The 20,338-nt window shown below is 37.3% G+C and overlaps 1 long non-coding RNA gene across 2 annotated transcripts in view; it reads left to right on the forward strand.

The window, feature by feature from the left end:
• LOC105483309 (uncharacterized) overlaps nucleotides 1-20,338 on the forward strand; it is a 41,443-nt gene that overhangs the window by 790 nt on the left and 20,315 nt on the right. Inside the window, exon 1 of one of the 2 annotated variants that reach the window (XR_988166.2) lies at nucleotides 4-702. The exons of the other annotated variant lie outside the window; for it this stretch is intronic. This is a non-coding gene — a long non-coding RNA (uncharacterized lncRNA). Of the gene's footprint in view, nucleotides 1-3; nucleotides 703-20,338 lie in introns of those variants that run through there. 2 annotated transcript variants of the gene reach the window in all.

A 20,338-nucleotide genomic window follows, 5' to 3' on the forward strand; every position in this document is an offset into this window, starting at 1 on the left:
GCGCCGTCCGGGCCAAGCCTGGCTGTTGCGAGGTTTCTCTCTGCGCGGTCGGCGAGGCTGCTGCTCCGCGCAAGTTGTGGCTCCCGGCCCGTCTACATTGAAGGAATCCTGCACTGACCTGGTGGCAGTGATCACCTTGTAGCCAGAGCAGTCTGCTGGGTCCTTGGGGAAACAGAAGTTCTAGATTTCCCCCACACGCTTCCTCCCTTCCTCCTCGGTTCGCCAAAATGAAGGGGTGCGCTGCCTCCGAGGACCACTTCGGGAGGGCAGCAACTGCTGGCTCATGTGGTTTCCTCGGGCAGGGTTCAGCAGCTTCTGTCACCAGTTAGGTTTCGTGAGCTTCCTTCCCGTGTAGTCTTGATTTCATCACTTGACTCACTTCAGCGCAGCTAGTGGTTTCCGTTTCTGTACGCGGGCGCTCTGGTAGGGGCGCCTCACGTCCAAAGGAGGAGTCTCCTCCCAAAGAAGAGCCTTTGGTATTTGGCAGAGCCTCGCCAATTTGGGGCGCACCTCCCCTCCCTGGGATGCTCTCAGAAGGCAAACCAATTCCCAGAGGGAAAAACAGCCACAACAGAGAGAACCCTTGCTGTTCCTGTTTGGAAAAAGATTGGGATTTCCTGGAGAAGGCTTGCTTCTACTGTAGGTTCGTTTAAAAACTCCACATCTATTCTGGAAGGGGACAACGCAGACTCCAGGAAGACGGTGGGGTTTGCTGTTTTTAAGACAAAAAAAAATTGTTAAACAGTGTTTGTTCCGTTTATGACACAACTTTCTGTTTCAGCCTTCCTTCTGCTGCTGTAACAAACATTGACACTCCCAAAACCAGGACTTAAAATGACCTTTATACCTTTCCGTGAACTCATTTCTTTGGCTCTATCCCAAAGATATGTAGGGATATAAATCGAAAACTAGCTAAAAACTTTTTGGTGGCATGTTTAATCATATGGTGGCAGGTTTTACTATGAAGTTTAGTTGTGGCCTTCCTCCTACATTTTGACATGCTCTTATGGTGCTTATTTACTGTTTTATTAGTGCTACGCGTGACCTAAAAATAAGGTTTAAAATACAGGTTAGTGTAGTATCAACAAGTGTATCTTAGTACTTGACTAGTCTAAGACATTGGTTTTAGCATCCATAGTACTATTTTATACTATGACACCTATAAGTTAGGTTTATAAACTAGGTAGTTCTATGCTTGTTTTACATGTTGTGCTTATTTTGCAAGCACCAAGGAACCTTCATCTATTTGCAGCATTTTAGTATCAGTACCTACAAGCAGTTGCCAAGCTCCCTTTCCCTCCAAAAACAAACAAAAAAATAGTTCAGGAGATACTTGTGTGTATTGATATACTAACTTGGTAGTGTTTTTCCTTAGGTCCAGGTCCAGAACTGAAAATACTAACTACTCAAATTCTCCTTCTCCTTCTTCTTCTTCGTTGTGCCACTTTGTCGTTTACCCCTAACTGGTGGTTAATGTCAGTCTTGGGAAAATTTGTAAGGTATCCTAAATGTATAACCAAGAAACCTGTATCCTTTTTCACACACCACCCATCTCTGAATGAAGCAGGAGTCAAAGATTGTGAGAGTTTTGATGTCCCACCAAACGAAGAGCAACACTTTTCACTGACAATCAGGACAGAGCAGATGGATATAAAATAGCAATCTGGAATCCAAAGACTGAGACGCATTGACAGCAAGACTAGTAACGTCAAATAACAACTGAAAAGAGAAGATAGGGCAGACCTATAAAAAGAGAGAGCCAACAAACAGGACCAAAATGCTGGATGAGGAGTATAAAAAGAACAGAAGAAACATAAAAATGATCAGGAGTTACTAAAATTTGACTGTCAGTTTTACAATGGAGACGAACAATTTAAAGAAGGAAGCAGTTTTTCTGAATGTGGCATTACTTGTGCATGTTGAGTGTCACATATATATACATATATATATATATATATAGAGAGAGAGAGAGATCTTGGGGATGAGACCCAAGTCTAAACACAAAATTCATTTATGTTTCATATACACCTTATACACATAGCCTTAAGGTAATTTTATAAAACATTGTAAATAGTTTGATGCACGAAACAAAGTTTGTGTAAAATACTTATGTGTGGAATTTTCAACTTGTGGTGTCATGTTGGTGCTCAAAAAGTTTTGAATTTTGAAACATTTGAGATTTTGGATCTGTGGATTAGGGATGTTGCATCTGTACTATTTTACACAACATTACTTGTACTATTTCATAGCATTCTGAAAGCAAAGCCTTATTATTAATAAAAAATTTTCTGTCACAATAAAATGATGCCACAGGCCCAAGAAAAAAAATTATCATATTGAAATGTTTAATGCCCCAAATCTAATCAGAGGCAGGTTTTTGAAAGTACCATCCTATTCAAAATTATGAAATAAATAATTTATTTCATAAACAGAAGTTAGCATTTCATCATAAAATAAAACCCAGGAACCTTAATGTAGACATGCTTCTCAGAAATAAGCTAATTTTAATAGCATATGTTTGACATATAATGACAGTTAAGATAGAAAATTGGGCAGATTTTACACAGGAACGAAACAAACATTCTCTATCTCTCTCACACACACACATACACACACTTATTACACACACACACACACACTCTCACACGACTAGCCACAAAATGGTCATTTGTATGGATTTGAAACAATACTTACTCCTTAATACTTTCTGTTAACATTTAATGCCAAGATCATCAGCACCTGGCACTTAGGAGGTACTTAATAAATATGTGTTAAATGAATAAATTGACCCATCAAGTACCATAAAAAAATATACCTAGTGTCTTGAGCAATTTACAGGTCTAAAGAATGGTTTTACCCAACAGTAAGGAGAAATAATCCAAGGCAGGTAAGAACACTAGACTGGTAATCTGAATTACAAAATTCTAAGAACAATAGATACCAGCTTTCACGTATCTACATTTCAAAAGACACTATGCAAAACAATTTACACTCCTACAAGTTACTTTATGTCTGGCTTCAATATTCTCTTCCACAAAACAAAATAGTGGTAGAAGATGATCTCCAGGCTTCTTTACATTCTGATTCAAATAAACTCCATGCCAAGAGAATTGGGCAAATAAATAAACAAATAAATAAAACCTTCTGGATATAGCAATAATAATTAATGGGACAACAAAGATGAAGAAACTGAAATTATTTAACTGAGATCAAAATTTTAATTCATAAATAATAGTTGTAATATATAATGTAATAAGTAAATGTGTAAAGTTACTAAGCCCAACTTTAAACTATTTCAGTTTGTTAATTGTTTAATTGTTGGTTACACAACTTTGCTTTGAAACATACTCTAGAAAGAGTTTTGCCTCATGAGGGAACTAGAGTTTTTAGTGAGGATCTCAAAGTCAGACTGAGAGATTTGGCTCAAAGACTGAACAGATTGGAATAATTTCTTCTCAAAGCAGTAATAAGCATAGAAATGTTACTGATTCAAGCAGAGAGTAGAGGTAGTATCACAGTGAAGAGCCACAAATATGTGGGTATTTTTAAAATAATGATGCAACATAATTCTACATTGTGTTTAAAATATTGCAAGAGTTAAAACAGTGAAAATATAAATAGGTTATTTTAGTATGAACTTTTTTGGACATTGTTTTCTATGATCCTTCCCCCTGTAGAATCTCAGAACAATCATCTCAGATTTTCAAAGTGGTACACATACTATAAGGGGTTGACTTAGATTACAACAAAACTATGTCTTGCTAATCTTGTATTCTTAGTACTTGGCACATAGTAGGCACTCAATAAATATTTGATGAAATGTATTGAATAGAGTGCATTGTTTCAAGCTTTTAAGCATTAGCCTAAGAGCAAAAAGAAATGTCATGCTGAGTCAGAATAATATTCAATCTAACTGGCTCTAAATTCTGACAGTGGCACCAAAGAATATTTTGTGGGAAACCATGGTGATAGTCTTGCATGATGTTGACCTCAGTGATGTACTCGGGTATCCCTCACTGACTCCTTTCCTAAATTGATTTCTCTTTTTCTGTAACATGCTTCTTTAAATTGAAAAGAAATTAATATTCTTTACAGAAAAATCAGAAAATACACATAATGCAAAGAAATTAGCTTTGAAATACTCAGAATTCCTTATACTGAGATGAATCAGTGCTCTCAGACCCTTTCTATCATGTATATTTCCAGATTTTTTTTTATTGAAAAAATTAGCCGGAGGCGCGGCATGGAATGGGGAACATAGAGGGATACAGAGACAGGTTTGTAAAATAAAAACTAGATCATTCTGGGGACTTGTTTTGTAGCCAAAGTTTTCTACTTAACATATAATTAAATGTCAACAAATTTATTTTACAGTGTTATTTTAATGACTGCCTGATATCCCTTTGTAAGGATTTATTTAATCTGTCACTTACTGTTGGACAATGAAGATTGCTCCCAAATTTTGCTATTGCAAGTAGTGCTATAATGGTCATACGCTTCATCTGTTGAAACATTTATGATGATTTTCTTGTAATTGACTTTTATTTTGTTTTTGTTTTTTTGTTTTTTTTTTTTTGTTTTTTTTTTTTTGAGGCGGAGTCTGGCTCTCTTGCCCAGGCTGGAGTGCAGTGGCCGGATCTCAGCTCACTGCAAGCTCCGCCTCCTGGGTTCATGCCATTCTCCTGCCTCAGCCTCCCGAGTAGCTGGGACTACGGGCGCCCGCCACCTCGCCTGGCTAGTTTTTTGTATTTTTTAGTAGAGACGGGGTTTCACCATGTTAGCCAGGATGGTCTCGATCTCCTGACCTTGTGATCTGCCCGTTTCGGCCTCCCAAAGTGCTGGGATTACAGGCTTGAGCCACCGCGCCTGGCCTTGTTTTTGTTTTATACAGAGATGGGGTCTCACTGTGTTGCCCAGGCTGCAATTGAACTCCTGAACTCAAGCAATCCTCCTGTTTTGGCCTCCCAAAGTGCTGGGATTACACGCATGAGCCACCAGGCCAGGGATATTTTTGTCTTTTGAGACAGGGTCTTCTTCTGTTGCCCAGGCTGGATCACAGTGGTGTAATCATGGCTCACTGCAGCCTCAACCTCCCAGGCTCAAGTGATCCTCCCACCTCAGCCTCCTGAATAGCTGGGACTACAGGCATGTTACCTCATGTCTGGCTTTTTTTTTTTTTTTTTTTTTTTTTGGAGAGATGAGGTCTTACTGTGTTGCCCAGGCTGTTCTCGAACTCCTAGACTCAAGCAATCATCCCTCTTCAGCCTCCTGTAGTGCTGGGCTTATAGGCAGGTGTCACCATGCCCAGCCCTGACTTTTATTAAGCCACTTTGTGTCAATTATCCAGATCCTAAACCATGACAATATTATTAGAGGCATCATATCACAAAAACAAGAGGTAGAATACATATTAACAATTTACCATTTTCTATTGGTATGAAAAATAATAAGAATATTAATTCTAGCTACCAGACCTTCATACAAAGAATGTTCTTTTCAATGAAAACCTTATAATTTTAGAAATAAGGAAATAGAATACCCCACTTATTTTAAAAAACTCAGATCTCTTATTTTCCTCTGATCATACCACAGTCAGTTTCCCACCTGTGAAAATCTTTGTATCTTCTAATATGATTTTCTTCCCCCTTTCCAAATCCCCTCCAGCCCAACTGAAGACCCTAGTCTCCCATGGAGCCTTGACATGGTTTGGCTGTGTCCCCATCCAAATCTCACCTTGAAATATAATAGTCCCCACATCTCAGAGACTGGACCAGGTGGAGATAACTGAATCATTGGGGTGCTTTCCCTCATACTGCTCTTGTGGTAGTGAGTAAGTCTCATATCTGATGGTTTTATAAATGGGAGTTCCCCTGCATAAGCTCGTCTGACCTGCCACCATATAAGATGTGACTTTGCTCATTTGCCTTCTGCCATGATCGTGAGGCCTCCCCAGGCATGTGGAACTGTGAGTCAAACCTCTTTCCTTTATAAGTTAGCCAGTCTTGGGTATGTCTTTATTAGCAGCATAAGAACAAGACTAATACAAGCCTCCTGGATCAGTTCAAATCACCTTGATATTTTGTAATTCCAATGCATTGGCATAAAGTAAATTTCCTTCCTCCCTTGGCCCTCACCTCTCTCTTGATTCCAATAACACAAAGGGAGAATTGCAGAGAGATGCTACCTGGGTTTGATGTAATTTGTTGCCAGGTAAATTATAATAATTTGTTAAGGAATTCAAGCCATAGAGGATGAGGATGCTCTTTTAGCAAGTTAGGTTTGAAGTAACAGGTCAAAAGAAATAGCATTATTGTTATTAAATTCAAAAGAGAAATAATTTTTATGCATATTAGAAGGGGAATTTTGAAGGAAATTATACTTTTTCTGTATACTTACATATTTTACTTTTTATTTACCAGAAGAAAAGGCATTTGCTGCCCAAGGTAGAATCCCATCACCATAGTCCTTTCCTACATCTAATCACAAAATCAGAATGTGCCAATTCTCCATTCCCAAGTAAGTCAACAGACCCTGAGATCACATTCCCTTTCTCCCCTCTGCAAAACTTCAAGGACAGGAGTCCCTGACAGGCAGCTGACATCTGGGGTTGCATACAAAAAAGTCAAGTCACTGCAAGAGAAGGAAGTTTGTTTCTATTGGAAGAGTTAGTGTATAACATATAAAAAGGGAGTGAGGATGGGGATATTGTAGTATGGAAGGGTTTAAAGGGCTTAGAAAATGGTTTTTTTAAAGGTGGACAGGGGAAGAGTAGAAGGCAAAGAAAAAGTCATCCATGTGGGACATCTTCTGAACACCCAAGGAGAATCTTTGGGGATACATTCCCCCCAAGATTTAAGGAAGTAACTTCACTCCTGAGAAGAATGTACAGGGAGCACAGAAGCTAAACCAGGAGCAACATCCAATTTCTTTGTCTCTCCTTCTCTTCCCACTGCAAACTCTGTACAGATTTGGCATAATTACCTGAACTTTCTCATAAAAATCATAGCCTTCATGAAGATCCATTATGTATTTGATTCACAGAAAGTTGGTATTGAATTGTAAAACACGGCTATGAATTTCTCCCTCTCCAATAGGCATGTCATTTTGGAACGCGACTTGCTGCTCTTCTTATCAAGGGTAAAGTCCGTTTCTTCACCTTTTAATCTAGAGTAGCTGTGCAACTTTCTTTGACCAATCAAATATGGTGAAAGTCATGTTGCATGACTTTCAGGTCTAAGTCTTAAAAGAGATTTTTCACTTTCTGCTTTCACTCCCTTGGAATGTTGCCCTGAGATCACCACACCATGAAGAAGTCTGGGGTGAAAGGCCATGTGGAGTGAGAGGCTCAGCTTCCCAGATGCTCTCACTGAGCACAGCCCCCAGCCACCTGCCAGCTCAATGCAACCTGGTGATGGACCCCAAGCAAATACCAGCAGAAGAATCACCTGGTCAACCCACAGAATCATGAGAAATATTAAATTGTTGTTGTCTTAAGCCAGTAAGTTTTGAGAGAGTGTTTTAACTGTTTCACCTAAGTTCAGTCTCTTAACATGAACATAAGCACTTTCTTTTTGCATTTGTACATCCTTTGTACTCTTCCTGTTCATACAGATAAAGCTTTTGAGATGCAAAAGCTTGAATGTATTGGAATTTAGAAGTCTAAGCGTTGAAGGACTCTGTACAAAACCATGCCAAAAAAACATATATTTTGAAGAATATGTTCTCAGTCTGAGCCAGTTTTCTATTTCCACCTCAAATCTTGATTATATTGGTGCAGACTGGAGAAAGAAGAGAGTCGGGGGTAAGATGGTGGGTCAGAGGTGGATATTGACAATGCACCTGAGAAAAAGCCCTGTAGCCTCTCACCATGCTAGAATACCATATTGCACAACCTCATGGACTGCCATTTAGATAGAGTAAGATGTTTAGTAATGCATCTTGACCTTTGAAACCAGACTGGTGAGAGGGCTCACCAATGAAAGTGAAGCTAGGCTCATAGCCCCTACGATGGAGATTGGTAAGACCCCAGAGTTATTCCTTGCCCAATGTTAAGTAAGAACAGAAAACATTTCTAAAGAGGATCCTGAGGCAGACAGGCCTTAGGCAGTCCCACAGCCCTCATATGTCCCAGGAAGATGCAGAGAGCCCAAAAGTGGTTTTTCAGTGCAGGTGAGAATGGTTTAGATCCACATGTTTTTGTAAATTAGTTTTTATTGGAAGAGAGGCAAACCCATACATTACCTGTTGCCTATGACTGCTTTGACACTACAATAGCAGAGTTAGGTAGTTGTGACAGAGATCATATGGTACACAAAGCCTAAACATTTACTATCTGGTCCTTTATTTTTAAAAAGTCCTTATATTAGATGAAACACAAAGAACTGGTAAAACTTAAGCCTTGTGTAATAATACAAAACACAAATAAACCATGTGGACCATAATCGAAAGGCCCATTGTCTTCAGCTGCTGACATTGGGACCAGGGTGTAGTGTCAGAGCATGAAAGCCTGATACCTGCGATGGCCTAATTTTCTTATACAAATGCATCCTACCACTCCCATCCTATATATCTTATGCTAGATAGGATCCATGGAGTTAGCTGCATCTCTAATGAAACAGGAAAAGTCCCTAATTTTACTGAGATTTAGCTATTGTCACATGGTGTAATAGAGATTTAAGAGAAAAAAATAACCTTAGGCATAGACATAGGAAAATAATGTTAGATTAAGTTTCTTATATACCTGGTTCTGTCTTCAGAAACTGGCATGCACTATAAAGCCTTCCATAGTGATAATTATCACAGAAAATTGATAAAAAGGAAATGCCTGCTGAATGTTCTGCCTCAGTAGATTTTCCCTTGGTCTTTTACCTTAGAAAACTGCATGATAGCATTTTTCTATCATTTTTCTATTATTTTGCCATTGCACGTAGGAAGCATGTTATTCACAACTTATGTATTATAAAATCTTTTTCTGATGATGATGATGATGCTTGTTAATTTTCATCTCCTTCCTTTATTGTAAGTTTTTCTATTCCCTGAGACAACTATTTCTCTCCCTTGCCCTAAGCCCCAAGGATACAAGAGGTGCATAGGAAAACATCTATGAAGTGTGTGGGAGGAGACAACAGGGCAGGGTTCCAGAGGTCTGTGGTTTATTGCACATAAAACACTGGAAAGTGCTTTGGATGATAAGGAAGTAGCTTGTTGTCCTTTGCAATGGCCTGACATTCTTACACTGAGAAAAATCTTACTCCCCACTTTGAGCTGGGATGTGGGAGCTGGGAGTTCATTTACTGAGTATTAACTGTGCCAGGAATTGTTCCTACATTATCTCATTCAGTCTCCAGAAAACCCTACGTAACAGGTGAGAAGACCTCAGTGACAAACTCAAAGATGTATAGCTAAAGAGCTGAAATGTAAAAGCAGGTCTGCCAGACTCAAAACCCATGCTCTATAAACTACATCATAGAAGTTGTAAAATAATTTTACCTGGAATCCAAGGGTAAATAATTTGTCATCATTAGCTTGCCCTTTGGCATTCATAAACAATTTCTACTTTCCCAGTTTTTGTTCCATTCATACAAGAGTAATATGTGGAAATATTAAGCAATAGAAGGCTTTGTTTTCATGTATAAATTTTACAACATTTTCAAATGTAATAAAGCCAAAATTGTTAATTTCACTTCACATAGAGATTCCTTCAAATATAAGATGCTATGAAACAGGGTCATACCAAAAAGCAAACACACTTAATTCTATAATCAAAACATTGAGGAACACAGGAAACTCTAGATAACTCAGAGGAAAAAGGGAGTACAAAATTGGGTTGACACAATGCTTTATTTAAGAATAAGAACATTGTTCATTTGGGTACTGTATAACTTTAAGTATAATGAGGTTTTGTTAAAAAATTGATTGTAACAATTTTGGTATAATTGTATAATAACTTGGTATGTGGTATTTTTATTTTTATTTATTTATTTAGTTAGTTATTTTGAGATAGAGTCTCACTCTGTTGCCCAGGCTGGAGTGCAGTGGTGTGATCTTGGCTCACAGCAACCTCTGCCTTCTGGGTTCAAGCAATTCTCCTGCCTCCTAAGTGGCCACCATGCCCAGTTAATTTTTGTATTTTTAATACAGACAGTGTTTCTACTAAATGTTGCCCAGGCTGGTCTCAAACTCCTGACCTCAAGCAATCTGCTGGCCTCGGCCTCCCAAAGTGCTGGAATTACATGCTTGAGCTTATCAAACCCAGCTGGATGTGTTATTTTTAAAACATAAAATGATCCAAAGTAATACTTTATAATATTTAATAGTATAATTTGGTCCATTAAATTATAACTAGAAAAAAATAAATAAAATTCTTCCAAATTGATATCCTGATGTAAAAATAAGGGTCTCTCCTTTAGGTCTCTCCATAAACTTTAGTTGAGAGTGAAAGACTTTTGGACCAATAATTCTTAACTAAAGCAATTTCTTGACAGAAGCAAAAATGTGAAATGAGAAGATACAATGAATTTAAAATCAAAACTAGAACTGTAAGTTTTATCATTTAATTTTATTGAAATACATACAAAGCCCTAGATATGTGGAATTTCAGAGGCATTTAAAGAGTCATTCCAAATGTATATGAAATTATTTCATGAAAAGGTCGACCAAAATAAGAAGAGAATACTCATAAATAAAAATATTTTATAATATCTCGATTATAACCGTTATTCCACAGTAACTTTTCCTTTCTACATATTGTGAAGCACAATAGACCTGAGACAGCCTGTTAATTTGCTTTATGGAATTTGACTTTTTGCAGCCTCACAAACCACGATGAACTGGTATTACCCGTTTTGCCATCTTATCTTTTTTTTTAAAACAGCAATTAAACACTGCCACAAAATCATGAAATAATGTTCCAGACCACATACAAGTGGATGAGTTATGAAGGACTGAAGGATTATATTACTTTTAAAATATTTTGCTTAGATAGAATAATGGCAATAAATATTAGCACCCTTTGTTTTATACTTTTACAAAATATTGAGTAGTTTCAAAGGAACACTTACTAAATACATGCAATGCATAAGGAATCATAATACAATAAACAACTATGTACCTACTACTTACTTAAAGAAAAACATTTTTGTATCTATCATGGAACCCTCTCAGATCCTGTCCCCTCCTAATTCTGAATTTTTTCAATCACTTCCTTGTTTTTCTTTAGAGGTTCACTGCATATGCCTAAACAAAATACTGGTTAATTTCACACTTTTTACAGCTTTGTATATTAATGAAGTGTATGGATATTATTTTGCTACCTGATTTTTTTTGCCCAAAATTGGATACATGAGATTTGTACATGTTGTTGCATGTAGCTGTAATTAATTAACCTTCACACTGTATTATGTTAATCCATTCTGCTCTTGATGAACATTTGAAAAATCTCCAGCTGCATGTGTATGTGTGAGAGAGATTACAAATAGTGCTGCTAAGAACATTTTTATACTCTCCTTCTGGTTAAAGAGCATGTGAAAGAGCTTCTTTTGGAAAAATAACTAAGAGTAAAATTGCTGGGTAGTAGCAAATTTACCAGATAATGCCAATTATTTTCCAAAGTGCTTATATAACACACTTATGGTTTTAATGGCATGCTTCGTTATTAATTTATCTCTCTTTCTCACACACACACAGGCACACACACATACACAATATATCATTTTAATGTAGTGCACTCACCTTTTCTGAAAATGATTTTATATACTAAAAATCTAAATAATAATGTTAGTGCTGGCATTTCAGAAAACCTAGAATTTTGAAAGATGTGGTTGATTGGGAATTTTTGTCATTTGTTGCCAGGAAACAAAATATTAAGGAAAAAATGGGAAGAATGTTTTAGTTGTATCTTCTATTTTTTTTTTTTTTTTTTTTTTTTTTTTTTTTTTTTGAGACAGTCTCTCTCTGTCGCCCAGGCTGGAGTGTAGTGGCGTGATCTCCGGTTCACGCCATTCTCCTGCCTCAGCCTCCTGAGTAGCTGGGACTACAGGCGCCCACCACCACGCCCGGCTAAGTTTTTTGTATTTTTAGTAGAGACGGGGTTTCACCGTGTTAGCCAGGATGGTCTCAATCTCCTGACCTCGTGATCCGCCCTTCTCGGCCTCCCAAAGTGCTGGGATTACAGGCGTGAGCCACCGCGCCCTGCCACTTGTATCTTAACAGATGGAAAAACAAATGTATTTATCTTTCATTTGCCTTCTGTTACACTTCTGATGTCTTCATTTATAGGACCAAAATATGCATTCACTTTATTTTCAATCTTATTATTCGGTCTTTTAAAGAAGCCCAAGGGCTAACTGGTAACATTCAAAATAACGTGTTATGCAGGAAATCAATTTTAGGGATGGAGGATACTTCCTCAGCTATAACTCCTAAAAATCATCAGAATTGGAACACTGGAAAAGAATTTATTTTTGTCTACTCTGTAACTCTTTTTGTACATTTTTTCTCTTATAACAATCATCTACTTTAAGTTGAAGAGGATCCATTAATTGCCCAACTAAGTATATTTCAAATGCTGTAAAAGTACAGACTTGACTTAACTAAAATCCTCTGGGTACAATACTACCAGAAGCACATGCTTCTCATATATATCTAATAAATGAGATAAATTTATATCTAATAAATTTAATCAGTGAAGGTCTATTAGAATGTGATATCTCTTAAAAGAAATGCATTGCGCAATTCCAAAAAATTATTTCTTTTATACTCTCTTTGTGTAAATATCCTACTTTTCAAAATTTCCCAATGTTATAAGAATTCCAAATTAATTAAATTAGAATCAAGCAAATGGTAATATTATTTTAAAATGTTCGTAGACTGGTACCCTCCCAGCTCTTGCACTCTGCTGTTTTTAATGTGTGGGCCCCTGATAGTCTCTTCCATGAGAACCAGAAATCTGTAAGACTCTATCTTGCAGTTAAGATAAAGTGGTTTAGGTACTTCATTATGTGTTCATTTCAGTGGTGTAGTGCACTCACTAATATGCTTTATCAATACTAAATGAGTAATCCAGTGTATGTATGAGCAATCATTGATATTAATAATGAGAAATTATTGGACACTAAGTACTATGATAAGAAACATCATAGGTTTATATTGCAAATTAAATAGAGAACTGCAAAAATTTTCTAAGCAAAATACATTGGGCCCTAAATTATTTGGCTATTGTTATTGCTTTGTTGGTGGAGAAATACTCAGCACAGAGATGCTTTTCTAATCTTCAATATCACAAAGCAAGCATCCACCCTTAAAAAAATCAAAAATCATACATCAAATAATAATAAAAATATCAATGGAATATTAATGATATTATATGTACCAATAACTTTACATACTCTATTTTGTACAAAAGTTTTTTCAGGTAGGTAATATTACTATCATGTTGCAGATGAGGAGACTGAGTTTTAGAAGATTTGTGTGCATTAACCAACGCAACAAAGCTAGTGAGCAGAAAAGTGAGGATTCAGCTCATGCCAGCTGATGTAGAAGCTATGTGCTTACTATACTATGCAACTCTAATAAGGTGATGTGCTTACTATACTATGCAACTCTAATAAGGTGATGTGCTTACTATACTATGCAACTCTAATAAGGTGATGTGCTTACTATACTATGCAACTCTAATAAGGTGATGTGCTTACTATACTATGCAACTCTAAACATCAGTTAGTTGCACAATCTAAACTGCTACTGTAACTAGATAAACATGTTAAAGAAATGTCTTTGGTACATCTGTACTTGGCTCTGATCCCTCTGAGCATAGCAAGTCACAAAGTGTTGAGTTGGAAAACTTTGTAATGACCAAAGAAGTATTATGAATATAGGAAGGCCAATTTTAAAAGAAGTCAACAAGAAAGGTATACAAACTGCCCAACTATAATCAAACACTTGCATTAAAAAAAAAAATTGTAGGTAAGACCTGCTTGTATTAGAGGTTTTTCACAGAAACATAAAACTCAGAGATGTATGAAACTAAAAAAGTATGGAAGATTACTGAATTAATCCTGAGGTAAATAATGTCCCAGTAGAAATTAGCAGTAAGGTAAGCACTCCAAAACAATCAAATTCGCATGGCTGACGTAAACTGATATGAGCGTAAGGGGGTGACTAGTTAGAAATAAGAAATCAGACTACAGCCAAATTTAAAAAAAATTTAAATATAATATATTGATGCTTAGTTTCCTTTAAGCATTGCAACACATGATATTGACAAATGTGGCGACAGCTGGTAAAAACTGTGTTAATTGCCAACGTCACATAACTAATATTTACTATAAAAAGTTTCCCTAAAATAACTTTCTTTCATCATCAGATAGCCATATCCATCAGGCATTCCCTATTTATGTTTTGAAATGTATGTATTATATATATTTTTTCTTCTCCTTTTAAGATTAAAATATAAAGTTTTATGTTCCCTAATATATCTACTTTAAGAATATTCTAAATATTGAAAATCAATTTTTTTAAATAAAATACCACTGACAGCTGTTCTCTACTTATCATTTCTTAGCACAGTGAAGATTATATTTGCTCACATAAATGGGGTCTTTATAATATAAAAAGCTTCTCAGGGCTGGTGCGGTGGCTCATTCCTGTAATCCCAGCACTTTGGGAGGAGGAGGCAAGCACCGTCACTTGAGGTCAGGAGTTCTAGACCAGCCTGGCCAACATAGTGAAACCCCGTCTCCACTAAAAATACAAAAATTAGACAAGCATGGTAGTGCATGCCTGTAATCCCAGCTACTTGGGAGGCTGAGGCAGGAGAATTGCTTGAACCTGAGAGGCGGAGACTGCAGTGAACCAAGATGGCACCACTGCACTCTAAACTGGGTGGCACAGTGAGGCTCCATCTCAAAAACAAACAAACAACAACAAAAGAAAAAGCATCTCAGAAAAATGTTCCCCTTTTTCATTGTTTCCATGCAAATGATATTTCGCCCTATTGTTTACTTGTCCTGAATTCACAGCAGCAGAAATTCTGCTATACATTTTCCTTTTATCTGGTATTTATTGAAAATGTATTTGGTTTTGATTTGAAGTATATAACATAGTGACTGAAATATAGGTTTATTTTCTCATGTAACAAGTCAAGAAGTAGGTGGTTGCTGTCTTTCTTTCAGTTATTCAACAATATAATCAATAACTGTCTTGTCTTTTTATATTTCTGTTCACTATCTTCAACGTGTTGGGTTTCCTTCCTGGTAGGTGTCATATCAGGGTCACAAAATGGCTGCTATTGCCCACTAATACTTGAGTGCTCCAGCGAGGGCAGGATGGAGGGAGGGGCTGCCAGCTCTATCTTTGTCTCTTTTGTCAGAAAAGCAAAAGCTTTCCCGGAAGCTCTCTTAGCGACTCCTCCTTACATCTCAAGGCCACAAATTTCAAAGAGTAGAAAAGCAGAAAACAAGATTCTCATTTTTGGCACCATTGTGAGACATTGCCTAGGAAAAGGCATATTGACAATTCAAACAAAATCTTAAATTCTAGTAGCAAAGGATGCAGAGGAATGAATATTTGGTAGGGGACAGAAAGGATCTGCCTAAATGCCCTAGTTCATTTGAATGTAAAATTCTTAAAGGCTGGGATTGTGCCTGTTCTCTTCTTTGTGTATAGAACTCAGACCATAAGAAAAATGTTTGACACTACAAATTCTATACTCTAAGGCAGTATCCCCAAATTTCACTCAATTTTTCTAATATGAGGGGTGCTATTTGAGCACAAAACTAGAGAGAGATTATAAATATACATATTCATGGTCATCTTAGGCTACTGTAGCAAAATATGATGAACTAGGTGGTTTAAATGATCTCCTCTTAGTGTCCTTGCATGGTGGAGAGAGAGTTCTCTGGCCTCTCTTCTCTTCTTATAAGGACACTAATGCCATCATGGGGACTTCATCCTCATGTCCTGATCTAAACCTGAGCACCCCCGCAAAGGTTCCACATTCAAATACCATCACACTAGAGGTTAGGGCTTCAACATATAAATTTGGGGGAACATAAATGTTTAGACCATTATTTATTTCTATGTTAAAAATAATATAGAATATTCCCGGAAGTCAATTTTTGCTCCATGTATTAGAATACGTATTAAACCTTCCTATGCCCCGCAAAATTGTAGACGCTGAAAAAAAACCAACAGAAAATGGTCCCAGCTTTTAATGCATTTAAACTGAAATAAGAAGTGGTGAATACAGATTCAAATTGAACTAAAATGTTATATAATCTATAATAGAAACCTTTTATCTGTTGCCTATTACGTAATAATGGTATAACATACTTTAATCTTCACAACAACGCTGCTAGGTAGTTATTAGCCTCATCTTAAGTGTTAGAAAACTGTGAACACTGAGAGGCTAAGTAATTCATTCAAGGCCACCCAGGGCATAAGCAGTGGAGCTGAAGTTTGGACAAGATCTCTTTTTCTCCCCAAGTCATGCTGGCACATAGTACACATACCACTACATGCTGATTAATTCATTTTGTGAATGAAATCTTCCCTTCTTTTATAATTCTGCTTTGTTTTTATGCTTTTTCATTCCTAGCTTTCTCACTGGTGACTTATGTAGATGAATCGACGGAAATAAGGTCAGATCATTGACAGATGAGAAAATAATGAGACATTAGATTATTAAGAGAGATGAAGTTAAGAGTGAGAGGTGAATAAAAGGGAAGAAGGGGTGAAAGCTCAGGATTATGAAGGCTATAAACAGGAAAGAGGAGAGAGAAGAAGAGTGAACACTACCCAGATATTTCTCTGGGCACTGTGGATGTGATGGAATAGTGGTATCCCACCCCGTGACCCTGTCTTCTCTGATCTCTGGCCAAGCATGTGGGTTGGCACTGCACAACTAACAGTTAGCAGCATTCTGAGGAGAGACTCATCATGGTAGTGACCAGATTGCACTTTCCCTAGCTATTCTTGTGTTCTAATCCTCCACTGAAGGTCTTTTATGGTTAATCTCAAACCATATAAATATTTAACTCTCCTTTTAGTTACATTGCAGAAGCCTGTTCTCAAACAACGATATGTTTCAGTAACCACAAATTGATATTAATCTACCCTAATGTCTCTGCGTTCCTCTTCTTCAAGTGAGTTGAAAGCATGGATCCACACAATTTGTCTTGTTCAGTTTGTACCTACTTTTATCTTCCATTAACATAGTATAGACTCTCACGTATGGAAAATAGATTAAGATCCAACTACTCCCCGCAAGATTTCAATCCACCTCTCTCCAGGACTTTTTTTTTTTTTTTTTCTTTCTTTTAACATTCTCCATTCAAACTGGTCGTATAGCTATATCGAATACTTCCAGTCCATGGAACCTAATACTTCCTCAAGTAGTCCTTTCCATGCTTAAACAACTGCGACTTTAGAGCATGCTTTCTTATTTCACCAGTCAGGATAGCTAAGCTGTTCTGCAGTAACAAATAGCCCTAAAATGTCAACTCTAATACAACAGAGGCTTTTTTTTTTTTTTTTTTTTTTTTTTGCTAACATTATGTGCCTATCAAATCAGCTTGGCTCCGGTATATATTGATATCCATATGGGATCCCGGCTGAGGGAGAAGCCCCTCTCTGGGACATTTCTGATCTCATGGCAGAGGAAAAGAAGTCCTGGAGAATCGTTTACTGCCCATTAGAGAGAAGGACAAGAGCAAGACAACCCAGAGAACAGCAGTAAATATCTGGAATAACAGTGCAATGTACCACATAGTTATTGAGTCAAATCCTTTTTCAACTAATATCCCTCCTTCCCCATTGCCTTTTCTCTTTACCAGCTCTACAAATGTTAGGAATCCTTAGCCATGTTTTCTTCAAGCTGTCTTTCTTCTAGTCTAATTGGCTGCAATTCCTCCACTGACCTGTTCCCTGTATCTAGTGATCTTATATGACATTCTCTTCAGAGCCTTTTAAGCTGTCTTGAGTCAACTGGTGAGAGAATTGTTGGTCTATTCTCCAAAGGAAGTGGTCCCTTGACATACTTTTCTTTAGGATGATGGGTTTGGGTATGTGGCTGAGCCTTCTAGACAAAAAAAAAGCTTTCCTTAAACAATATCTCATCTAATCAGTCTCCAAATTTTTTAGTAGCTTAAATCGTTAGGCTTTTCACAAATGCGCAGGCACTTTGCCTGTTATATATTAGAATGTAGAGATGTTTGAGCACTTCCAGAGGGCAAATGTCACATCCCTGACTATTCTTTAGGTAACTTAGCAATATATATACATAGTTGTATTGACAAAACTCCTCAAATCTACTATTTTTTCATAGGTCTGGCTCAGAATGTGGACTTTGGAAATAACCAGTCTAGGATCAAACCCTGATTCCACTCAGTACTACCTATAGGACGTTTGACAAATTAATTAATCCTGAGCTCTTATTTCCTCATCTAATGAGATACAGATAATAATAGTTATCTTTCTCATGTGATTGTTGAGAGGACTAAATGACAACAGTGGGACTCAATCAATGTCTTCTTTTGTTACCATACTGGGGTCCTAGCACTCAGAGCTATTTCTGGTCTTACTCAAGGACTAGGTCCTCTAGCATCCCTGGGTTTACCATGGTTATGCATAGCTCCCTCCTTGCTCCCAGATGTCCTTCTCTCCTCCTGAAATGTTTCATCCTCGAGTCAGCATCATCCGAGCTTGACCAGTATCTTTCAAGGTGTTGTCCAAGAACCCGGTGCCCATGATATAGGTACTATTGTTAACCTAAGTTTACAAATGAGGAAATGGAAGCTTAGATTGGTTAAGAAAAAATAAAACTTACTAAGGCACAGTTGTGCTTTAATCACTACTCTAAAATGACAAATGAATGATGTGAGTATAATAACCTGAGATGAGACAATGGCTGAGTAAAAAGGGTTTTGGTCTAGGAATAAAAGGACTCAGTTTTTCAAATGCCTCGATTATGGGGTTATTGTGAAAAATCAACTAAGATACTGTCTCTTTTAAGGCCTCTGTAAATGTACACAAAACAAACACAATGCGTTACTCTATTACACGTAAGACAGAATGGTTTGAGAGTTAGCAAATTCCCATCGAAGAACTAAAATTGAGGGAGTTCACACTTGATATTAGAGGGAGAAAGATGGCTATATGACTATGTGATTAGGTATTCTGATGCTTGGGAAGTTGGGGCAGACAGAGGAGGATGGGCCCAAGATTCTTTCTAGGAAAGCAAAAGAGGAAATACCAAATGATGAGTAGGTGTTGGCTAGCATGGCATGGAGATGTTTACATCAAAATAATAATAATAATAATAATAATAATAATAATAATAATAATAATAAAGAAGCAGAAGGAGACAGAGACATCCAAAGCCCAATTCCAAACTAGAGTAACAAGGAAGCGGATTTTTCTCTGGCTGTTGGATTATCTATGTTTGCTAGTGTGGCTGCTGAAACAAATGCTAACCTGCTCTGAAGAAGAGGAAACTGGGTCCTTGGTCTTCTGCATATTTGTTCTGTGGATGCATGGGCCATCTAGGTTCTGTCTATGGGCTTCGCTTGCTTTGCTTTTTCTTTCCTTCCTTCTTTCCTTCCTTCCTTCCTTCCTTCCTTCCTTCCTTCCTTCCTTCCTTCCTTCCTTCCTTCCTTCCTTCCTTCCTTCCTTTTCTTCCTCTCCTCCCCTTCCTCCCTCCTTCTCTCCTTGCCCCCTCCTTTCTCTCCCTCCCTCCATCCCTCCCTTCTTTTCCTCCCTTCTTTCACCTTCTTTACCCATTAGGGCCTTTATATGATAATAAGTGTAATCTGATATCCCCAATTAATGAGATAGAGTGGCCCATATATGAGTGACCTCAAAGCACTTTTTCTGTACTGCAGATGCAGTGTAAAATTAGGAATATTAGGAATATTACGACTGCTTTCTTCAGAAAATACTCAGGGCAATATTGTTGTGGATAATGGGAAATAAATGGTGGTTTTCGAACAAGGAAAGTGAATGTCTGTTATAGAATAGAATAGAATAGAATAGAATAGAATAGAATAGAATAGAATAGAATAGAATAGAATTCTAGAAACAGAGAATCCATGTAGACCAGTAAGTCTGAAGTCAGGGTCTCTGTGCAGCAACAGAGGACATAATCTGAGAGGCTACCTTTCACGACTATGTCAGCACTTACATCACCATTGCTTTTCATCTTAGAGTCAGCACAAAACTATGCAAAAGAAAAATCAAGAACATATTTAGGACACAGCAGGGAAGGTTCCTATAAACATTTTTTTGGGGAAAAAAATAGATATTTGATGCTTCTTTAAACAGTTATCAGTGGAAAAATTTGGAA

This window comes from Macaca nemestrina, chromosome 11 (genome assembly GCF_043159975.1).
Source record: "Macaca nemestrina isolate mMacNem1 chromosome 11, mMacNem.hap1, whole genome shotgun sequence".
In the NCBI taxonomy this organism is placed as follows: Eukaryota; Metazoa; Chordata; class Mammalia; order Primates; family Cercopithecidae; genus Macaca; species Macaca nemestrina.